The 20,781-nt window shown below is 34.6% G+C and overlaps 1 protein-coding gene and 2 long non-coding RNA genes across 8 annotated transcripts in view; 1 reads left to right on the top strand and 2 right to left on the bottom strand.

Moving 5' to 3' along the window:
- DMD (dystrophin) overlaps positions 1 to 20,781 on the top strand; it is a 2,485,149-nt gene that overhangs the window by 86,055 nt on the left and 2,378,313 nt on the right. The window lies entirely within an intron of this gene.
- LOC309621188 overlaps positions 1 to 20,781 on the bottom strand; it is a 1,076,444-nt gene that overhangs the window by 520,940 nt on the left and 534,723 nt on the right. The gene's annotated exons all lie outside the window — the stretch shown is intronic.
- LOC309621219 lies at positions 1,287 to 6,086 on the bottom strand. The gene is made up of 2 exons (XR_014239833.1): positions 1,967 to 6,086; positions 1,287 to 1,620 (listed from the first exon to the last, which is right to left on the bottom strand). It is a non-coding gene; the product is annotated as an uncharacterized lncRNA (long non-coding RNA).

Below are 20,781 nucleotides of genomic sequence, written 5' to 3'. Positions count from 1 at the left end.
AGCATGAATGAAAAGTGTGTTTTGTGTAGACATACATTCATCGTATGAACATTAAGTCTCTTGTTTCCTACTTGCTTATTTCCCCTTCTAAGCCCAAGTAACCATATAATGGGCACATTATTTTAAAAAGTCTTGTCACTTAATCTTATGCACCTGAAACATTTTTCTGTTCGTCTATTTTTTTTAAGAGCCATATTGCTTTATGGAGAGAAAAGTTTATGCTTACAAAAATCCAGATGCAAAAGAAGCAAGCATGTTTAAAAGAACACACAGAATCTAGGAAGAAGGATAGAAAACAGAAAGAGGATATTGACCCTGGAGATTAATTTCAACCTGAATTTAGACTTCTAGGAATTTAGAAATGTGGTTTCAGATATCTGGATCATACCAGTCCCTGAACTGGAGTTTTGATGTTGCTTTAGTATCAATGGGTAGCAGCTGGATAAAATGCTTTAGTTATCAGGCATCATCCAGATAGATGCTTCCTCTCAGGGAGAAGTATTTAGTACTCTTAACACACTTCTGTGAGCTGCACGCCTGTGTGTGTCTACAGTTTGAAGGAAACTGAACAATTATAAATAAATACAAAGTTAAGGCAGAATAATGATGCCATTTAAAGTCTTCTATTTTTTTCTTTCATTGAGAACAAGGAGAACATGAACATTTCTTTTAACAAGGTTTACATAGTGCAATTCACTTTATTTGAATGAAATTATGCCAGACATACAAGAGATAAAATATTGAGAGATTTGATGAGAGAAGATTGGTGAAATAAGCCCTGAAATGAGGAGGGGGGGTCATTTTCTAGGATTCAACTGTTTAATTCTGAGAAAATCAGTGAGTATTGGGCAAGTCTGTCAATACAGGCCTGGGCTGAAATCTATACTCAGCTAATCTGTCCTGTACTTCACTTTTCTTTAATTGGACCCTGATTTTAGAGCTATTAAAATAAATGGGATAGATGTCTTTTGTGTCACATGTAGATATGATATACAACTATTTGGGGGTTCTTATATTTATTAACTGAGTAGGCATATGGAAATTTTAAAAATGCATAGAGATGCATTTAATTTTTATAATACTTAAGAGCTAAATTAAATATTGCTTGCTCAAGCAGTAGAGTTGATATTCCTATAAATGGTTTTCTATTAAATACAATTTCAAATAAAAATTCAACTTTATGATTGACCATTTCTATTCAGTCTCAGTACAATCCTCTGTCCCCACCACACACACATACATGTAGGAGCATATAAAATACTTTAGATACTGTGTCCTGATGTGTGTTCTTTGTTGGAACATAGAGAAGTTGATCTATGTTCATATATGTTTGGGAACATTGTGTTTAAATTTTGTTTAAAATTGTCCTGTATAATTTTCCGCTCTTCTAGTAGGCTACATCAGGGGATGGCGAACTGTGGCCAGGGTGGGTCAAATCCAGCCACCTCTGTGTTTATAAATAAAGGTTTATTGGAATATAACAATGCCTATTCATTTATGTATTGTCTGTGGCTGCTTTCATGTTATAGTGACAGAGCTGAATAATGGTGACAGGGACCATATGGCCTGCAAAGCTAAAAACGTTTCTTATCTGGACTTTACATAAAAAAAGTATCTGGGCTTCCCTGGTGGCGCAGTGGTTGAGAATCTGCCTGCTAATGCAGGGGACACGGGTTCGAGCCCTGGTCTGGGAAGATCCCACATGCCGCGGAGCGGCTGGGCCCGTGAGCCACGGCTACTGAGCCTGCGCGTCTGGAGCCTGTGCCCCGCAACGGGAGGGGCCGCGATAGTGAAAGGCCCGCGCACCGCGATGAAGAGCGGTCCCCGCACCGCGATGAAGAGTGGCCCCCACTTGCCGCAACTGGAGAAAGCCCTCGCACGAACCGAAGACCCAGCACAGCCAAAAATAAATAAATAAATAAAAATAAAAGTAGCTATAAAAAAAAAAAAAAAAAAAGTATCTGACCCCTGGGCTAAGAGAGACCTAATATACAATGTTACTCCCATAATTATTTGAGCATAGAAGTCATTTCCCACACATCTTATAGCTTTAGTGTCCTATGGAGTACCACACTGAATACAGTATTTTAGTGTTTGCTCAACTCTGTTTCCCCATTTATTTTAAAATGAGATTTGAACATCCATAACCACGAAGTTCTTACATTATTTTGAACAACTGGGAGGAATATAATGCAGGGCCTGAACACAGAAAATCCCCTTGGAGATTTCACTGGCTTTTCAACAGTAATATGACAAAATAATTGCTGGTGGTAATTTCTTAGAAATGAACTCATCAAAAGTATCTTATATAAATCCACTTCACATATTAAATTTATTTGGTTTTCTTTTGGGTTTGCATTGTGGTTCTTCGTGGGCTGAGCAAAGATTACCCTTGTCGTACAGAGGAAGATAGTAGTTGCTCTCAATCTATTTAACTTACTATTTTTATGTTAAACAAAAGATATCCTGGTAGAAAACATGCTGTATTTTCATATTCTATATATATTTAACTTTATGTTTTATTTTTATGTCAACTGTTATGCAAATTAGAACATGGATTACACAAGTAGAAGTCAAAATCTGTTTTACTATTGTTTTATCTAATATTCAAATGCATTGTTTTTAAGGAATAACTTATTAAGAATGGATTTGCCCTTGTATTGAAAATAGAAAAGAAGTACATTTTGTTAAGAATTTTTAATATTTTCCTTACTGGAAAAGTATATTGTTGAAAAAAGTAACAAATTTAGGGAATTAAAAAGAAAAAGAAAACCAGAGTATTACAAATTGATACATATACATATTTTTAAATGAAATGTTTGTCAGTTTTATAATGCTTTTTTCACATATTAGAGCATAAATATCTTTCCAGGTCACACAACATTCTTCTTCAATAGTATTTTAGTAATATTATTTCATAGTGCTGATTATGCATCAAACACTATGCTATATGGTTTATACACATTGACTTATTTAATCCTTTAAATAAGCCTGTGCATTAAATTCTAGTGTTTCTATTTCATGTATCAGACTACTAAAGCTGAAAAATTAAGAAAAGTGTATTAAGGACCCAAAGGTACCTAGTGACACAGATGAGTATCAGACATAAGTCTGACTCTCATCCACAGTGTTGTACTGACTCTATTACTATACCACTGGGTGGATACGTCATAATCTTTTTAATGAACCTCCTAATGTTGGACAGTTTAGTTTAAAATACTCTGTAATATAAATATCAGTGTGATAAACCTTTGTGATCTTTGAGCTCATGCTTAAGATAAATTTCTGTACCTGGAATTCATAGAAAATACATATTTTTAAGACTTAACAAGTACTACCAAATTGTACTCCAAGCGCTGTTTCTATGTATTCTTTCTGCATACTATATCTATCATCAGATACTGTGATTCCTTTATATCTTAGCAAGTTTGACAGGTGAAAAAAGGCATCTCATTACATTTGTATATTCTTTGGTAACTATTTAGAGTGAACATACTTTATATTACCATTTATATTTTAAAAACTTCTCAGTGCTTTTTATTTTCTACCAAGAGTATTTTTAAAATTGATTTGTATGAGGTCTTTGTATAATAAAATTGTTATCACATATGTGTATGTATTTACATAGTCTTAATCTTTCTTTTTTGTATATGATGCTTTTATTTTTGACACATACACATTTTATATAGTTGTATCTATTTATCATTTGTCTTGTGGATTTCTCCTTTGGTGTAATTGTCATGAAATATTTTCCTATTGTAAAATTTTTAAAAACCACTCATTCAAACTTTACTGTAATATTTTCATGGATTTATTACTTATAGTAAAATCTTTAATATGTGCTTTATTGAAACCAATGGCTTATGTAGGGCTATTTTTCCCCTAAATGGGTAATATTTATTAAATAATTCCTATGTTCCCTACTGATATGAAACATCATATTTATCATGCACTAACTCTATCTTGTTAGCCTGAAAAAATATATATATATATATTCAAAATTGAATCTTTACTTATTTTCTATTCATTTAGCAAACATTATACTTGATTTCTGAGGTATTGTAATAGGACTAGGGGACCTGAAAGAAAAGGAGGCAGGTGATTACAATGGAGCATGGTACTATCTAGTGCAGTAGACAAAAGACTTCAGAAGAGTGAGTATTAATGCTCTGATAGAGGTAAGCACAGATAACCATATGAATGGCAGTGCTTAAAGAGTTCTGAAAAGGACTTACTAGGAATATTGATGAGGCACAGAAATAAGTTTTCTAACAGAGGGACAAGGGGAATGGCATTTCTGGAAGAAGGAACAGCATATGTGAAGACATGGATGTTTGAAATATCAGTCTTTACTCATGGAGCTACAAATAAGTATATCTGGAGCAATATGTATGTGAGTTTGGAGTGTTTAGGGGAGAGTTATGGTAGATGAGGCAGAACAGGGGCAGGGTAGTGAATAACTTTGCTGAACCTTTATCCTGAAATTTTCAGGAAGCCATTGAATATTTTAAAAATCTTTATAGATTTTTTTTTTTTTACTTTTTGGAAAGGTTCACATGGCAGCAGAATGGAGAATGGATTGTAAGGGTCCAGTCTGCATGTACTGCATATTAGGAAGTATATCAATTAGGATTCTCCACAGAACCAATAACATATTTCTTTTATGTATGTATGTCTCAGTGCTTCACACTTGGGACACTTCTTCCTTTGTTGCTTGCTTGCTTTCTTATTTCCCTCCTTCATTTCTATGAAGAGTCTATACTTAGTGTTGACTGTAGAGCACAAGCACTGGTCTAGATCTTGGGGATACAGCAGTAAACAACAACATAAACAAATATCCATGTTTTTATGAATTTTAGATTCATATAGAATAAGGCAGACATAGGCTAAATAATAGAGATGATATCTCAAGTATTTATAAGTACTATAGAGGAAAATAAAGCAGGAGGGGTGGGTAAGGGGTCCCAGGGATGATTAGGGTAATATAAATTTTATAAAACCTGTTTCAGGAAAGGTTTATTAAGATGCTGACTTCTGAGCACATACCTGAGTACTGTGAAGGGGACGCAGTCATGCAGACATCTGAGGGAAGAGTTCTTTATATAGAGAGGATGGTAAGGGCAATGGCCCTAAGGCAGAAACAAGCTTAGAGGGCTCAAGGAGCGACAAGGAAGGGCCATATGTTTGTAGAAGAGGGAGGCAAGGGGAAAGGAGAAGAGACAAGATCAAGATAGGAGACCCTCTGGTTTTGGACTTTGGGTGGACATTATAAAGATTTTTGCTTTTATTCTGATTGAATGGGGAAATCATTGGAGAGTTTCAAGTTAGAGAGTGACATGATCAGGCTTACATTTTTCTAGAATAACCCCGGATGTAGTGTTAAAAAGAGATAAAAAGGGGCAAGTGATGAATCAGGAAGGCCAGGTAGATGGCCATTTTAGAAACTAGACAATCACTGATCTTAGAAGAGGGTGGTAATAGTGGAGCTGGGGAAATTTTTTCAGAGTTCAGACATACTTGTCTAGTATGCAGCTTTTCATATAGAAGTCAGCATCTGTTTGAAAACATCACTTTGGCGTTTGGTAGGTTTTTTGCTGATTTTCTAGGTTCATGAATATACGTATTCTCAATTGTTTAGGATGCTGGATGTCTTCAAACTGAATGAGTTGTCATGATAAATTGAGTCCTAGTAAACGTGTATTTTCAGAACGTCTCAGAACTTTGAAGTTGAACAGATATCTGGGGAATGTACAAAAAGCTATATCTGGCTTGTATTTGCTAAATGGTTCAACAACAAATGTTTAGCTCTTCATAGAATAGAGTTGCTCTAATTAAAGGAATGAACTCAGAGAGTTCTCTTTCTTGTTTTACCTCCTGGGTAGGAATCGTTGAAGAATAAGGAGCTCTTAAGGCAGGAAATCACTCATGACCCAATTAAGACCTCTCACTTTCAGTGTGACCCAATGTGTTGCCTGCGCCTCTCCAGTTGTACAGATATACAATTGATCTTTCAAGCAGGCCTGTCTCAACACTGTTCTCTATACCTTCTTTTTTTTTCCCCCCCATGGCTTTACTTAGATGTAATTGACATAACATCGTGCATTGTGTATAAGTTTAAGGTATAGAGTGTGTTGATTTGATACACTTATGTATTGCAAAGGCCATCCTGGTTATATCCTTTTTTACTGAAAATATTTCCCTGCCTGCATTACGTTCAATCCCTATGCATCCTTTGAGTTACACAAGTTTTATTTCCTTTCTTAGACCCACGAGCAACATGGGGGTTAGGGGCACTGACCCTTTGTGCAGTTGAAAATGTGCCTATAACTTGCTGTTCACCCTTAGTATACACAGTTTAGTTCTTCCATGCCTGTGATTTTGCATGTGTATTCAACCACGGACCATGTAGTACTGTGGTATTTACTGTTGAAAAAAAAAAATCAACGTATAAGTGAACCCACACCCACGGTTCAAACCCATGTTGTTCAAGTGTCAACTGTAATTATTATGTGCCAGATGTGGAAGATACCTCGAGAACAGTCATATTTCCTTCCCTTTTGGTGTTTCTGAAGCGTGTTAGAGATACATGCAAGGAAATACACTGCATGTATATGATAAATACAATGATGGAGGTGTGCAGAGGCTTCTAAAGGAAAATCAAGGGCAGACACCTAGTCAACTTGAGAAGGAGTGAGGGAGCATCAGATTCTTGCTGGGAGAATTACAGTCTAATCATTTAGAAGGGTTAAAGTGGAGGTAGGCACATTATGGTTGAAATGATTGTGACATGAATCCCTTTGGCAGTCTGGTAACAGCTAGGAATCCCTTCTGAGAAAAATGCTTTTAAATCCATAAAATAAAATACAAAGGCTTATAAAAGAAATTATATAGTAATACAATTAGTAGAACATTAAAATTTTGTAATATAATATATACACATTTTTGGTATTATATAAGTAGATCTAGCCACTCATAGATTTATTAACTGTCATAACTTCATAATATGTATTATATATGGGATGTCTATACAGATCAAATTGTAGGTACTGCTCTTACAGAAGTTTACTGTCTACATTTGTAATTGAAGAAAATGATAGAGGTTAATGTAAATAAATATGTAAATTTTATTCCCATCTAAGTTTACATATTTTCCTCCCCTCTTAATTTGATTCTGCTTTACATAGACTTTGTAGAATGTATTTAAGGTGGGCTGCAGGTGAGCAGAGAGAAAATAATCTATAGTTAGTCCTACAGAGTGATGAGAAAGGGCTAAAGGTTTTCCAACATACCATGTTCTTTCCTGTCACCAAGTTTTTTTTTTCTTTAAGTTGCCCTGCAAGATTTAATATTTACATCATAATGGAATCTAATTTTTTTTTCTAATTTTTAAGCTTTGCTTTGTCAGTATGATAGTAACCTAGATCCTTTCAGCTCTAGACTCTGTAGTCTTATGGGCTGGTAGCCTTGACATCTCCAGGGAGTTTATCAGATGCACAGAATCTCAGGCTTTGCCCCAAATCCACTGAATCAGAATATGAAATTTGATTGCCAGATGATTTTTATGAACAGTAAGGATTTAGAGCACTGGTCTAAAGGACAGGGATTCTTGATTGGAGTCCATTTGCTTTCTCATAAGGCTCTTGGAAAATTTAGTCATATAAATTTTCAATACATACTTAGTTTGACAGTTAACCAAAATCATAACCAATTAGTTTGGAAAGTGAAACTTTACTCTCAAATTTAGAAATAAAGTGTGTGTAAATCACATTGATGATCCTAATATGATTTTTAAAGCAATGGGTGATTTTTCTTGGTCAGTGTATCACTTTGAGCAAAGAGACTTATCATAAGTGGCCTGTCATTTGAATGGACATCTTGAAACAATACATCTATCACCTAGCATGAAATGTTGCTGCAAATGTGTGTATCCCACGTACATTATGATAACAGATCATAAATTGAGAGTGTGCTGTTTCTCATTTCTTTATGGTTGTCAGATATGGTTTACATGAACTTTTAATCGTTCAAGAAAATGAGTGGCTGGAGAAAGCATACACAATACTTCCTCGTGGCATTCAATCCCTGGTAGTGATGGGATTCTTTTGAAATATTTTATTAGATGTCTAAGTTAGAGGGAAATAAAGAGAAACTATGGAATTGTGGCTTCTAAAAGTTGTTGAATATTTCTAATAATATGTTCCATGAAGTATGTGATTGATTTCTAAAGTATAAGGCAAAATATTGTGAACTAAGTTGTAGACAAAATATTGCCATTTAATGTTACCTACTATATCTAAAAGTCACTGGAGTTGAATTAGACTGTGGCTTTGAGGGGAAAAAAAAAGGAAGAATTGGAATGGTGAAATCATGAGAACTAGAGTCTGTTTATATAGGATAACTTTCTGTTAAAGAGAATCTTTAGTTTTAGTTATCCATTTATGGCAGTCATTTAGCAATGACTTTTCAGTAAATGGTTTGGGTAAATTTTGAGAATAATGTTTAGAAATATTAAGTTCAATGCTCTTCCTGTATGTCCAAGTTGAAACAGAAAATTATAAGAAATAGAGAATATCTTGTACTGTCACCATTGTTCTAGGTTAGAGTTTGTTGGTATTGACTGGACAGATAAAGGATTAAGTCTCTTCCTCATTTACTGAATGCATACCATGTATCAGGCAATGTGCACAATATTTTTTTAACATCTTTATTGGAGTATAATTGCTTTACAATGGTGTGTTAGTTTCTGCTGTATAACAAAGTGAATCAGCTATACGTATACATATATCCCCATATCCCCTCCCTCTTGCGTCTCCCTCCCACCCTCCTTATCCCACCCCTCTAGGTGATCACAAAGCACCGAGCTGATCTCTCTGTGCTATGCAGCTGCTTCCCACTAGCTATCTATTTCACATTTGGTAGTGTATATATGTCCATGCCACTCTTGCACTTCGTCCCAGCTTACCCTTCCCCCTCCCCACGTCCTCAAGTCCATTCTCTATGTCTGTGTCTTTATTCCTGTCCTTCCACCAGGTTCTTCAGAACCTTTTTTTTTTTTTTTTAGATTCCATATATATATGTTAGCATACAGTATTTGTTTTTCTCTTGCTGACTTACTTCACTCTGTATGACAGACTCTAGGTCCATCCACCTCACTACAAATAACTCAATTTCATTTCTTTTTATGGCTGAGTAATATTCCATTGTATATATGTGTGCACAATATTTGACATGTTAATTCATTTACTCCATACTGTAACTCTGTTAATCCATTTTACTGATGACCTGGCATTCAAAGATGGTAAGAACTTGTCCAGGGTCATACAATCAAGAAGTATATCATTTAAATACTTTATTTAATTTGACCTATCAAGGCTGACATCAACTTGATATTCTCAGCTACTCTTTTACTGATTGTTTTTGGATTTTATTGCTTAAATTTTTTTTTTATAATTCAAAGATTCATTAGTATCAAAGAATAAAGAGCAGAGGCTCAAAGATAAATTAGGATTCAGCCTAATATTGCATTTAGAGCACAGTGACTCCCTTGTCAAATGTGGCCTTCTTGATCTCCAAGTTGTATAGAATTACCATTTTAAAGATAAAGGTCTCTTGATATTGATTCCCTAAGATTTTGATTGAATTTGAAATTTTCTTCTGTTTAAAAGTATTGAGACACTATCTGAGAAACCTTCAGATGCTTTCAATTGTTAATATTTCTTTGGTTAAGAGAAATTCCAAAAATTCAGGTGGGAAAACATAAGTGTGTTCTTAGGAAAATAAAATACACCCAAAGACAACTGCGTTCAGCTTCTCCTGATAAGGAAAATCAAATAATAGGAATAGTGAAAAATCTATACATTTCACTTTCAGGTTCTAAAAACCATATATATGAAAAGCTTGTGGTTGTACTACGTTAAAAATACTCTGTGTTACAACCTGATTTAAAACGCAAAAAAATAGTTTTCAGATTAGCTATTTTAATGTATGTGAAGAATTTTATTGAACACAAATCACATGGATTTTTTTTCATTTCATGAATAAGGAAAACTATTTCTTTCAACTGCTTAATTGCTTAAAAAATGTTGCATCTAAATATTCCTTAGTAATCATGGATGGATGTATTATTATAAAACAATATCTGTTTTCCTAGATTTATAATACCTTTTGACCTGTTTCTGTCTTAGAAAAGGGTGCAATTTGATGTATTTATAATGGGGCAAAGTAGCTGTCAGTTTCCAATGCATTTGAACAAAATCACATGGAACTAACTTTGCTAAAAAGCTTTCTTAGAGCAATAATCATCTCAGAACATTATTTAAATAGCGTAATTGAAGATACTCTGTGTTTAGAAGATATTCCATTTGTGAATACTTAAATACTTTATAAAGAGGGGGGCATCATATTTTTTTCAGACAAAGAAATCAAAGAACAAAAAGAGATTAATCCAGGATAATACAGTCAGCTATGCTGAAAATGAAATGTGTATCTCCTGATGGTAGAAGCATATTGACAAATGGGTGCTTCTAAAATAGTTACCACAACTCTCAAATAGTTACTAGAATAATAGTACGAATAATGTCAAAAGCATTTCTGGTACAGAATGAATGTATATGTAGAAAGAAGTTTTATGTAACAAAGATATCAGCTCATGAGCTGATGCTGGTCAGAACCTTCATTTTGACTAAGTACAGTGGTGCTCACTAGTTGTTTAACAACTTTATTGAGGTGTAACTTACATGCCATAAAATTCATTCATGTGTACAATTCACTGATTTTTAATAAGTTTACCAAGTTGCACAACCATCACTACAGTACAGTTTTAGAACATTTTAGGATCCCACATGCCCATTTATAGGTAATCCCTGTTTTCACCTCCAGCCCTAGGAATCTACTAATCTACTTTATATATCTTGAGACTTGCCATTTTTGAACATGTCAGTTAAATGGAATAATAAAATAAGTGGTCTTTGTGGCTGACTTTTTTCAGTTTGCATGAAGTTTTCAGTTCTCATCATGTTTTGCAGGTACTTGGTTCTTTTATGCCGAATACTATCTCATCATCTGGAGATAGCTCAATATGTGTAGCCATTCACCAGTTGATGGATATTTGTGTTATTTCAAGTTCTTGGCTGTTCTGAAGAATGCTGCGATTACTGGTGTTTAGATAGATACAGCCATGGCGGTGTCTATCGGCAGAAGCTGGGAGCAATTATTTGAGATGTGACTGAGTGTAGAGAGGGAGGAAGCACTTGGATTGGCATTAAGAGGTGTGAAAATTGAGGACAGCGTAATGTGAATAGAAGATAAAAATCCATGTGGTCAATAGCAGTTAGAAAAGGTTTTCTCTTGGGAAGTACAAATCAGTAATTTGTAAATTCTTTCAATAAATATTAATTAGGTATCTACTCTGTGCTAGGTATCAAGCTAAGAAATTATGGTGGACACAATATGGAGGGAAATGATCAAACTAGCAAAAAAAAATACTGTGAATGCATAATATAGGGGACCATAAGATATTTTTCAAAAGGGAAACATTGCTGACAATTTAAAAAATTAATGGGAGCAAATAACTCATATCCTACATGCAAGATATAAGCTTCTGATAGCTTTTCTACTCTTTCAGAAAATGTAAAATACTATTTGGTATTTGAGTGAATACGTACTTGAGATCCTCTAGGGAGGTGCTTTTACAGGAATGGTTCATGTAGATCCTGTAAGACAGTTGTCAATTCTGTTATTTACAATAAAGCAATACCAAAATGTGCTCTAATGCTTACTTAATTAAGTTATCAGGCAGCCTGTGTTACCTTGTAGGTTTTAAATATGACTCTTTGTTCCTAATATGAAAAAAGCCAAATGACTATCCGAGTAAGAGAAAGTGATAATGTACTTTATTGATAATTTGATTTTCAGATGATTCATTAAGCATTCTGGTTACTTTGTTGCTAAGCAACAGGGCCTATGGAAAGACACCTGATTTACCCAAGAGAGCAATAAGAATGCCTGCCGTGATAATTACTATATTCTAAAATTATATAATTCACTTTCTAGAATGGTTTCCCAAAGTGCATCCCGTAGAACACTAGGTCCATTAAATGTCCATGAAGAAATAAAAATTCCTTATTAAGTAAGTTTGGAATATGTTGCATAGTATATCCCTCTATTGGAAGTTAACAATTTATATTAAACCTCCTGAGAAATATTATTGGGATGAGGCATGCTGAAGTGGTTATATCTCAGTAATTTCCAAGCTTGTTTTATAACAGAGCTCTATTTTTACATATACTAATAAATAGCCTATGGAAGTGCTCATCTGTGGAAGAGCCATGGTTACCATTTAATGCTGGTCTAGTTAATGAGATGTTAGAGGAACATAATACAGCCTAAATGTTATTTTTGTGTCTGTTACTAGACGTGTGGAGGTGCAGGGAGGAGAAATGTGAAGAGCCATATCCCTTCTTCATATCTTTGGACAAGCAAGGAGAGCCAGGGCAGGAGGGTCTCCTATGTAACCAATTGTGAGCATTTGGGATATGCTTAATTTCTTACCTTTATATGTACCCATTTTGGGAAGGATTCTCCATCTACCAGAATATTAACCTCTTAGTGCTGGAGTTGTGTTCCATGATTTTATATCCTGACTCCCCAATCTTCAAGTTGTGGGACTTCGAGCAAGTTACTTGATCATATAGTTCTTTGTTTACTCATCTGTAATATGAGCTGTTGTAAGAATCCAATGAGATAATGATTTGCTGAGAACAGTGCCTGGCACATACTGAGCACTGAAATATTTATAGCTGTCACTATCATTATGCACTCTCAGAAAAATGGCCACAACATTCTATTTACGATAAGAACAATTAATTGTGTCACCTGTGACGGTCGTTGAAGTCATGTAAGAACTGTCCTGCTTTTCAAGCATAACAAAACCAAACAAAAACAAACTATTATAAATTCAAATTCATTAACATGACATAGATAACCCTTTCCCTGTGTAAATGAAATAGATTTTTCTTATCTCCACTCTTGTCACACTCTATACTTTTTTTTTTTTTTCTGTCTTCCTGCCTAGGTGGTGAGCCCTTTCTGTACTGGGAACATGCCTTAAGCATCTTTGAAACAAGATGTAACATAATACTTGGTACATAAAAGGGGCTCACCATATATCTTTCATAAATCAAGTGGGGGGAAGATAGTATGTGCTACTCTGCTATTTTGCTTTGTTTTTAAACTTGTGTTCTTATCAACAGTTGCCCCCAAAATGAGATTACCTCACCTCTTTGGGTCTTTTTTTTTTCTAAAGTAGTATATATTACTCTGAAATAAGTGTAGCTGTAATACATAGGATACCACCTCTATGCTGCCATCTCATCAGAGTAAGATAATTTAGGAAGAGACAGTGACAAAGTGCTTAGCGATACAACCTGAGAAACTAATGAACCATAGTGGCTTTTCTGCTGTTTTCTTGAAGTATAAAATCGGAGGTCATGTACTGTACAGCCTGTGATGTTAATATTCATAGTGATTTTCCTGGATACAAGCTATCCATAATTGTTCTTGTATATAATAATAGCAATAAGAGTGATATTAACTAAATTGTGATTTATCATAGTGAAGATGGAATACCTGGTGGGCCACTTGAGAACATAACAATCTTATAACAGATATTGGTGCCTTGAGTAACAATACTTTTAGGACTAAGTAACTCTTCTTTTTCAGCAAGTCTATTAGTGTCCTTCCAAAGAGACAAGATTTATGCTAGAAGACTCGCATAAGAATGATAATAAATAGATTATGAGGAGTCCTTCCTATATACCAACAACTCGCCAAGTGCTTTATATGTGTTGCTCTAATCAATGCCAAAATACCTTAAAAGGCAAATGTTATTCCATTTTTCAGATTATGTAATTGAAGTTTAGAGAAGTAACTCCTCCAAAATCATCTGGATAGTTAAGTGGCAGAGCTAGAATCTGAAGCCATACATATCTGCCTAAACAAGTACCAATGATAAACTCTACTGTATTTCAGTTACTATTAAAACAGGCAAAATTTTAAAACCATAAGAATGTTGAATAGAACAGGATACCGAAATCATAGGGTCTCCACCTGGATTTGTAACTTACTATCTTTGTAACCTTACATTAGTATCTTAGGTACTCTGAGCTTTAATTTCCATACCTAAAAATTGGAGCTAATACAACCCATATTATATATCAAATAGGGCTGTTGGAAAAGAAGTTAATAATTCTGTTTATGGAAGTTCATTTTATAGTATGAAGTGTGTCAAAATTTGTTTTTTAAAACATCTTTTACTGCTATAACTCTCCTCTCTGCCAAATGAAGGATATTTCAAGGAAGAATAATACTAGTAGTAATAAATGGCTAATATTCACTGAGCAATTAGTATGTTCCTGGCAATGTTGTAATCATCTCAACAGCCCATGAAGGTTGATCTAATTAACAGATGAGAAAAGTGAGACACTGAGAGAAAAAGTAACAAACCCAAAGTTACGTGCTAGTAATGATATGATAGTAACCCAGGTAATACAGTACAGTACTTAACCAAGATACTGTAGCACCTATCTAGGTAAGGTAGGCTGTGAATTGGGTTGGAGCAATGTTTGTAATTAAGGAACTTTACATATGACATACCATATAGATTCTTCAGTTGTTGATCTCCATGGAAAATGAAAGTTTCTTGGGCAGGATAAGGTTTTATCCTTCATATGTGCTCACTTTACAAGCTATTTATTGAAATTAGTTATAGAAAGGGATATATTTATTGAATAAAAATAAGTGTTATCCAATATGTAGGCACACAAATAGGGGTGAGAAAAATTGAAATGCATATCAAATAAACAAGCCTTATGGCTAAGTCTCATACGGAAACTGTGATCTTCTTTATTCCTATTGTTATAACCAACTATTTTTTTTTCCCTCTCCCATCATCTTTCTTAATTCAATAACCTCCATGAGGGATTGACACTCATGCTGGAATAGGCACTGCTAACTGTGCAGACCCAAGAAAGCAGGGGTTTTTTTTGTCTTTTTTTTTTAAACATCTTTATTGGAGTATAATTGCTTTACAATGGTGTGTTAGTTTCTGCTTTATAACAAAGTGAATCAGCTATACATATACATATATCCCCATATCTCCTCCCTCTTGCGTCTCCCTCCCATCCTCCCTATCTCACACCTCTAGGTGGTCACAAAGCACCGAGCTGATCTCCCTGTGCTATGTGGCTGCTTCCCACTAGCTATCTGTTTTACATTTGGTAGTGTATATATGTCCATGCCACTCTCTCACTTCGTCCCAGCTTACCCTTCCCCCTCCCCGTGTCCTCAAGTCCATTCTCTACGTCTGCGTCTTTATTCCTGTCCTGCCCCTAGGTTCTTCAGAACCTTTTTTTTTTTAGATCCCATATATATGTATTAGCATACAGTATTTGTTTTTCTCTTTCTGACTTACTTCACTCTGTATGACAGACTCTAGGTCCATCCACCTCACTACAAATAACTCAATTTCGTTTCTTTTTATGACTGAGTAATATTCCATTGTATATATGTGCCACATCTTCTTTATCCATTTGTCTGTCGACAGACACTTAGGTTGCTTCCATGTCCTGGCTATTGTAAATAGAGCTGCAATGAACATTGTGATGCATGACTTTTTGAATTATCATTTTCTCAGGGTATATGCTCAGTAGTGGGATCTCTGGGTCGTATGGTAGTTCTGTTTTTAGTTTTTTAAGGAACCTCCATACTGTTCTCCATAGTGGCTGTATCAATTTACATTCCCACCAACAGTGCAAGAGGGTTCCCTTTTCTCCACACCCTCTCCAGCATTTATTGTTTGTAGATTTTTTGATGATGGCCATTCTGACTGCTGTGAGGTGATATCTCATTGTAGTTTTGATTTGCATTTCTCTAATGATTAGTGATGTTGAGCATATTTGTATTCTTTTTGATGATAGCCATTCTGACAGGTGTGAGGTGATATCTCATTGTGATTTTGATCTGCATTTCCCTGATGATTAGCAGTGTTGAGCATCTTTTCATGCGACTGTTGATCATCTACATGTTCTCTTTGGAGAAGGGTAACTTTAGATTTACAGAAAACTTACATAGACAGAAGAGAGTTGCCATACACCTCACATTCCTTTTCCCCCGTTAACATCTTATATTAGTATGGTACATTTGTCACAAATAATGAGCCAAGATTGATACATTTTTATTAAATAAAGTTCATACTTTATTGACATTTACTCAGTTTTTCCTGACTGCCCCTTTTCTGGTCCAGTGTTCCATACAAGATATCACATTATATTTAGTTGTCATGTCTCCATAGATTCCTCTTGATTGTGGCATTTTCTCAGACTCCTTATTTTTTATTATTTTGACAGTTTTGAGAAGTACTGGTCAGGTATTTTGTAGAATGTTCCTCAATTGGAATTAGTCAGACGTTTTTCTCAAAATTAGACTGGGGGTTATGGGTTTGGTTGCGGGGATGTATATCACAGGTAATGTGCCATTCTCATCACATGATATCAAGGGTGCATGCTATCAACATGATTTGAGTTGCCCTTGATCACCTTGGTGAAGCAGTGCTTGTCAGGTTTCTCCACTGTAAATTTACTCTTTTACGCTTTGCATATTGTCCTCCTTGGAAAGAAGTAACTGTGAGTAGCCCATACTTAAGGAGTGAATAACTATGTTCCACCTCCTTGAAGATGAGGTATCTACATAAATTATTTTGAATTCTTCTGCATGGGATATTTGTCTCCTCTCCCTCATTTATTGATTGTGTTATTGACACCTTTTACTTTTAACATTTATGTTTATAATCCAATACATCTTTTTAATTTTGTTGCCCCAAATTTTCAACCTTTGGTCATTGGAAGTTTTTTAATTGGCCTCTGTGTCCCTTTGACATACCCATATCTAGGGGGGGACACTTTTTTACTTTTTGTTTCCAGGCTTATCTTAGATATTCAGCACCCGAATCGTACGTAGAATAAGAAGCCCCAATTCATTCTATTGGAGAATGGTAATAGAAATCAAGATCTGGGTACTGGGACGCAGTATTATATTTATGTTTCTATTATATAGCCCACATCAAGTTATGTTTTATTTTTCTCTCCCATTGAACGAAAGGCCTCCAATTGTCATATTCTCTTGTACAAGAATATGTAGGCTTGCATTCTTCTTTAGTTATTTGATGGATTTATAGTGTTTCTCTGTACAGCTAGATTGTAAAGTCATTGTGTTGAAATATTTCATACATGCTTTACTGGCCCCTGCATTAGTCAAATTTTTTTTATGATTCTGGGGCTGAATTCTGTGCTTTTTACCTTTCTGAAATGCTTCTTTTTTTTCATCAAAATTTACCTGTTCCATATTTACCTATTGTAATCATGGATATTAGAGATTGAAATGGAAGCTTTGATGCTGTAGCTGGGCACATAATATACTGTCAACTGGTTATTATGTAAAGAATAGAGAATAAGACCTCAGTTCACTTTAATGAAAACCATTCATGTGTTCAGTAATACTCATCATTTTCTAACTAGCTCATGAAAAGAAGGGGATGTATTAGTTCAAAAAAGTGAAAACAGAATTCAGTCAAGGCTTGATACAATATTTAAAGTGACGTCATTAAAATTATTTCTATGTATCCTTCATCTTTACTCACATTATCTTTCCTTGTACATTGTCATTTCTCTTCCTGCCTCCCATTTTATTCTATAACTCAGATCATATTCTCTCTTGTACTACAGCCATATTTGTACTAATATTATTAAATGACCAAATAGCTTTCTGAAGCCATATTTTGTATCTCTGATTTACTGGTGCATCTTCTTCAAAGTGGCAAAAATCACTTTTAGCATGTGTATATTTTCCATTTTCTTGTACCCTCAAAGATAAAAAGTAACTTTCAAAAAAAATTCTGTGTGACCATTGTTTAGGTTATCCACCCATCCACAAATCAGCATATCCAAAGTGTTGTAGTACCCAGTTCAGAATGGGTCATTTGGATAGCCCTGTAGTTGAATATGCCTGAGCCTTACTGTTTTATACAGTACTGGCAACTGATTCAAACCACAGTCTGATGCAAATTTTTGGATTGGTCTGGCATTTTAGTTATTGCATCCATGTTCTCTAAGATAAATTTTCCAAATAAAGTTTTTTTTTTTAAATCTTTAACCATTTTTTATTGAAGTATAGTTTATGTCGTCATCACATTCTTATAGTTTTCAGAGTACAGGTCTTTTGCCTCCTTAGGTAGGTTTATTCTTTGGTATTTTATTCTTTTTGATGCAATGGTAAATGGGAGTGTTTCCTTAATTTCTCTTCCTGATATATCATTGTTAATGTATAGAAATGCAACAGATTTCTGTGTACTGATTTCATATCCTGAAAGCTTACTGAATTCATTAATGAGCTGTAGTAGTTTTCTGGTAGAGTCTTTAGGATTTTCTATGTATAGTGTCATATCACATGCAAACAGTGACAGTTTTACTATTTCTTTTCCTATTTGGATTTCTTTTATTTCTTTTTCTTTCTGATTGCTGTGGCTAGGACTTCTAAAATTATGGTGAATAAAAGTGGCAGTGAGAGTGGGCATCCTTGACTTGTTCCTGATCTTAGAGGAAATGCTTTCAGCGTTACACTGTTGAGTATGTTAGCTGTGGGTTTGTCATATATGGCCATTATTATGTTGAGGTATGTTCCCTTTATGCCCACTTTCTGAAGAGTTTTTTTTTTTTAATTTCATATGTTTTTTGAGCACAGACTACTTACAACATATACTAAACTATTACCTGTGGCTTTGTAACCATCCCCAAACTGGGTGGCTTCAAGCAAACATTTTTTTCTCATTTGCGTACAGGGTTTAGCTCTTCTAAGTTGGTGCCAGTTGGACAGCTCTGTTGTTTCTGATAGGGCTTCTTTGAAAATCTGAAGGTCAACTGGCTATCATTTTAACTAGGCTGGCCTTGATGATTTAAATGACCTAGCTTTGCTCCACATGCCTCTTTTCCTCCAATAAGGAAGACCAGTCATGTTTTCAAGTCAGTGGTAGAGATACAAAAGAAAGCAACCCCCATGTGTGAATTTGTTTTAAGCTTCGGTTTATACCACATCTGATAATATCCAGTTGGTCAAAGCAAGTCTCTTGTAGTTGAGCGTGTTACCCTGCCGGTGACTGGAGAGAAATGCAAAGTTACATAGTAAAGGGTGTGGGTACAGGGAAGAGGAAATGAATCAGGGCTATTGGTGGAGTCTACCAGAATAGCCATGATAGAAAAATGCAATGAAGAATCAGATCCATGACATGCTTTCAGGAAACTGATTGTTCTGTAGGGGAATAACCAAATTAATATTACAAAAAAAAATATGATGTGTCATTAAAGTTATGAAGTAAAATTGGAGGGAAAATGAGAGAAATCATACCTACTTGGAAATTAAGACTTCTGGAGAAAATTACATTTGAACTTATTTATAGTCATACAATCAAAGTTAGGTGAATAATATAAAAATATGTCCACTTTTAGAATAATTGTTAAAACCCCAAAACTTGGCTATTTGGCTTGACATATTTTACTTAAATATCTTTAAAAAGTGAATTAAGTAAGCTTATTAAGCTGCTAGTAGAACTTCTTTAGTAAATAAAACATTCTTAGAAAAGTAACCTTTAGATGTCCCGTTTTGTGGTTTGTTTTTACCTATTAGGCAACATTAATAAGAAATTAAGAGAACTTATATTCAGTGGCTCATTATTCTGTAAGAATTCTGGCAGATTTCTAATTTGGAAAAAAAGTATGTATGTGTACATTTTAGAGTTAAATTTATTTGCTGTTTTTCAACAAGAAACCTCTATTTTCCAGTTTCATAGAACTATAAAGCTTTTTCTGCACATTTTGTGAGCATTTATTGTGCCTCCTTTGGTACTCAGCATCCTAGTAGAAATCAAATAACAAAGAAGTAGGAAGTATGTTCACATTCTTTTAAGTGTGAGTGCCTTTAGTTGAAGGAGTTAAGACAAAAACACCCATTAAAATGTCCACAAAAGTAAGTAATATTTCACTCTTAGCTCTCCCTGTCAACATTTTTTTTCTGGTGTTTGATTTTTTATCCTATTTCTAGATATCTAGAGGACTGAGATGTGCCCTTAGTGGAGACAAATTCCTCATTTTCCCCTCCTGAATATAGTTTATTTCTTAAATTAGGTGAGCGTGTTTCTAGACAGAGATTTGTGTCTTCAGCCTGAAGGCGGAATTTCATGTGTGTCTTAAAAAAATACATATCAAGAGAGATCTTAAGATGAATGAGTGAAGTAACACAGGTTCCATAGGCATAAACCTTTCTTAAATGGAGTCATCCCTGGATGGAATCCACAGAGGAAGTAGTGTTGCCATATATCTCATACAGTACCATTATGGAGGTATCATAAATGAAATATTTCTCAAAAGGAGTGGCCAAATATCAGGATGGGAATGTATCCTGATATTGTATATACCTTATGAAACTTTGTATTTTTAATGTTGCTTAATTTATGGAAAAATGGTAAAATAAGTCAGGAATCATCAGCTAGAGTATAGATTGTGTACTTCAAAAGATGTGGAAAATAACATAGCATGGAAAGTGAACCCTTTCCCCAATTTAAAAATCACAGTTCACTTTGATAAAAATAGCCATAACAGGCAAATAGAGGTGGTTAAATATATTTCCTGTAAATTATGTCTTATTTGAGCATTGTTAAATTAGGTGTTTTAAATAGAA

The sequence above is a fragment of the Balaenoptera borealis genome, assembly GCF_965194805.1.
Source record: "Balaenoptera borealis genome assembly, chromosome: X".
Taxonomy (NCBI): domain Eukaryota; kingdom Metazoa; phylum Chordata; class Mammalia; order Artiodactyla; family Balaenopteridae; genus Balaenoptera; species Balaenoptera borealis.
This window is presented reverse-complemented; position numbering and strand designations above follow the sequence as displayed.